Genomic DNA, 3,140 nt, shown 5'->3' with positions numbered 1-3,140 from the left:
TTAAAATCTCTCTTAAAATGTCTTTTATTATGCCCTTGTTTACAAAAAGAATATTTTGTTCATTGTATAGATCTCCTTATAGTCAAACCTACACATTTTTGCTGCTGCACTGAACTTCTCTCTTCTTAAGACCTCTACAGATCAAACATTGAATGCAATATTGATACATGTAAATGTAAATCAGTGTTTGTTGGATAACTAGCATGCTCTCAAATTTTTACTCCTAAATGCCGGGTTTTATGCTTAATTTCTTGAAAGTGCCATGTGTAATCTATGTAATAAGGCCACAGACAGGAGTGAGTTTGGTGGTATTTTGGTGGAGTTTTCACAGGGCTTGGTTAAAATAGTGTGCCAGTACTTGAAATGAGCTTCTGCAATCTGCCCTGGGAATTATGTTTTTGTACCAGATGCTATTTTTAAAATACATTTCTTTTAAGGTAATAATTTTTTTGTGTTGTACAGCTTTCTGTACTCAACCAACATCTACTGATTTCTCTCCCTACCCCCCACTTACAAAACCTGTCAATTATACAAGATAAGCTGAAGGAAAACTTGGCACTGTTGAGCCTATGTGCTACAGTGACCATGCAAATATTGGGAAATCCAGATAGTGACAAATCCAGTCACAGGCAGCTGTTTGTTAATTCCACTTTTAACCAATTTTTGCTGTACTAGAAGGAGTAAGTACTATCAGCTTCTCAGTGTGGAATGTAGAATCGTCTTTTGCCATGCTTCAGTTTTGAGAATTCTTTAAGGAAGCTGCATGATAGTTCATACTCCTTTCATTTATCATCCAGGTAAGGATTTTTTCCTTATCTGTTTTCTTTTGATAGCTTGGTATTAATATGGTGTTGATTGCCTCTGTTTTCTTGAAGAATTTCTTCTTGGCTGTCTTTTGGAATTGAATCAGAACCCCATAGGACAAGCCCAGTATCCTTTTTATTTCTATGTATTTTCCTCCAGAATGTGTAGTATCCAGTACCTTTTCTCCTCTAAAACAAAGTTATTCTCTTTGAGTTCAGGGTTGTGATGAGACCCTTATTTTCTACAGCCTGTCATCATTTGTGAGAACAGTAAGTTTTGCGTAGGCTGTAATTGGAGGGGGGGAAGTAAACTACATTGCTCCTACCAGAGAAAACAAGTCATGTTTATTCCTATCCCTTCTTTGGGTTGCTGTCTGGTGGGCCAGATAATGGAATCAACATGGCTCAAACTCACTGTTTTTCTTCTCATTTTAACTCTGCTCAGGATCCCTAATCTAGTTCGACCATGCAGCTGCACAAGCCGTCGTGCAGCAATTCCAGGCAGTTGTGCACCTGTGCCTCAGAAGAGATGGGATGGCAGCAGTAGCTCATATAGGTTTAGCTCAGCTTAGACTGCCATGGAACACAGTCTAACTAACCTGACAATAAAGTGGCTTTCTGTTGGCTTAGTGGACTTCACCAACTCAGCTGTGGGTCTGATGGCAACTGAAGCAAATGAGAACAAAATATTTTCAAATATAAAGAGAGGAGTGCAGGAAAGGGCCTGAAGCAGTCTGCAACAGGGCTGGCTTAGGTTGCTGAGGAATAGCAACTTCAGCAATTGTGGAGCTATGCCTTTAGTAACCTTAGAGCTCAGACTAAATACCCTCCCCTCCTCTCTCAATCAGAACATGAAAACTCCTCCTACAGTCTGAGAGGTAAGTAACCAAGGTGTCTTAATGTCAATACAAGTTCATGCAATTTTAATCTTATGTTGTTGATTCTGTCACTATCAGTTAGAATAGCAGCTGGTTTAGAATGGAAATAAAGGCAACCTTTGGGCAGGTGAATTCGTTGTGTGTTGTAGGGGGATGGAAAGGGGGGGAGGGTTGTTTTCAAAATCACAACCCAAATGGAGTGTTTGTTTTTTTAAAAGTGCTACATAGCCTTCAAGTGTAAAGAGTATTCACCAGCTGTAGTGCTGCATGCTAACTAGATGATCTTTAAGGTCCCTTCCAACCCAAACAATTCTACAGTTCTATAAATGTGACGCATTAAATTACATCCTGAGAACTTTATAGGAATTTTCCTTCATTCCCATCATCAGAAAGTTGGAAGCGATGAGCAGGGTTGAGAGGAAACCTGTAATTGCTAGTTTCACTATACCATCAATCTTTTTTCATTCATTTAATTCTAAAAAATGGATAGCTGAAGTTAATACAGTTTTTCATTCTCTTGCAACACAAGTATCTTCATAAATTTGTTAAAGTAAGCTCTTTTTCCTCCCATTGATATTCACTAGCTCTGTTCCATTTGCACTGTGATATTCGTTCCCTTCCCATTAGTATGTCAGTTCCTAACTCAGTTTTCTTTGCAATGTTTTCCCAAATGAAGTTGCTCAAAATAATTCAACTTAAGTAAATATTTTCCTTTGGTGGCAAATCAAATATTTTAAGGCTGAAACAAAGGGAGGGTATACAAACCTCCTGAGCAAAATGTACCTCTCGATCTGTAGGACTGGTGAGAAGATTGCAGATGTTCTTAACAAGCAAAAGGTCTTGTAAAGATAAAAACACTTCAGCTCCACTGATGTCCTGTCAGAATTACACCAGAAATACACTGAATTGTGGCTCTTGTAACCAGTTTCTTGGTGGTTTACTAAGTACTGGCCTCAGTTCTAACACAGTCCTTCAAAGAGGAAGAAATAGGAACAGGGTATGTGGTTCTTGCAAAAGAAAACTTACTGAATGTGACTTGGTGTTCTGCCAATACGACTGCTGGCACCACAAATGTCACATTTACTCTCTCTAGTGAAGAACACTGGAGGGGGGTTGACTCTTAAACCATTATCTAAAATTTTCTAATGAACCTCCAACTTTGAAAGGCATGCTTTTGTATGAAATGGGAAATGAATGGCACTGTAACTAAAGCAATATTCCCTTTCTGCTCTGTTGTTGTGTCCCATTGGACCAGTAGTCTTCACAGCCATTTAATCTGTGCAGGGAGTTTGAGAGAGATACACAAGCAGCAGCTGACCATTAAAGTAGGGAGGAGGAGTGATAGAGCAGCTGCTCTTAAAGATATGGTTACCAGATAAGCTGGAATTTTAAACCTATTTTTTTGCCACTTCATATTGCAGTTTATCACTATGGAACAATCTAATTGTACTTTAAGATG

Source organism: Lepidothrix coronata, unplaced genomic scaffold, assembly GCF_001604755.1.
Source record: "Lepidothrix coronata isolate B3197 unplaced genomic scaffold, Lepidothrix_coronata-1.0 Scaffold19, whole genome shotgun sequence".
NCBI lineage: Eukaryota > Metazoa > Chordata > Aves > Passeriformes > Pipridae > Lepidothrix > Lepidothrix coronata.
The sequence above is the reverse complement of the archived record's forward strand: the minus strand, read 5'-3'. Positions refer to the sequence as shown.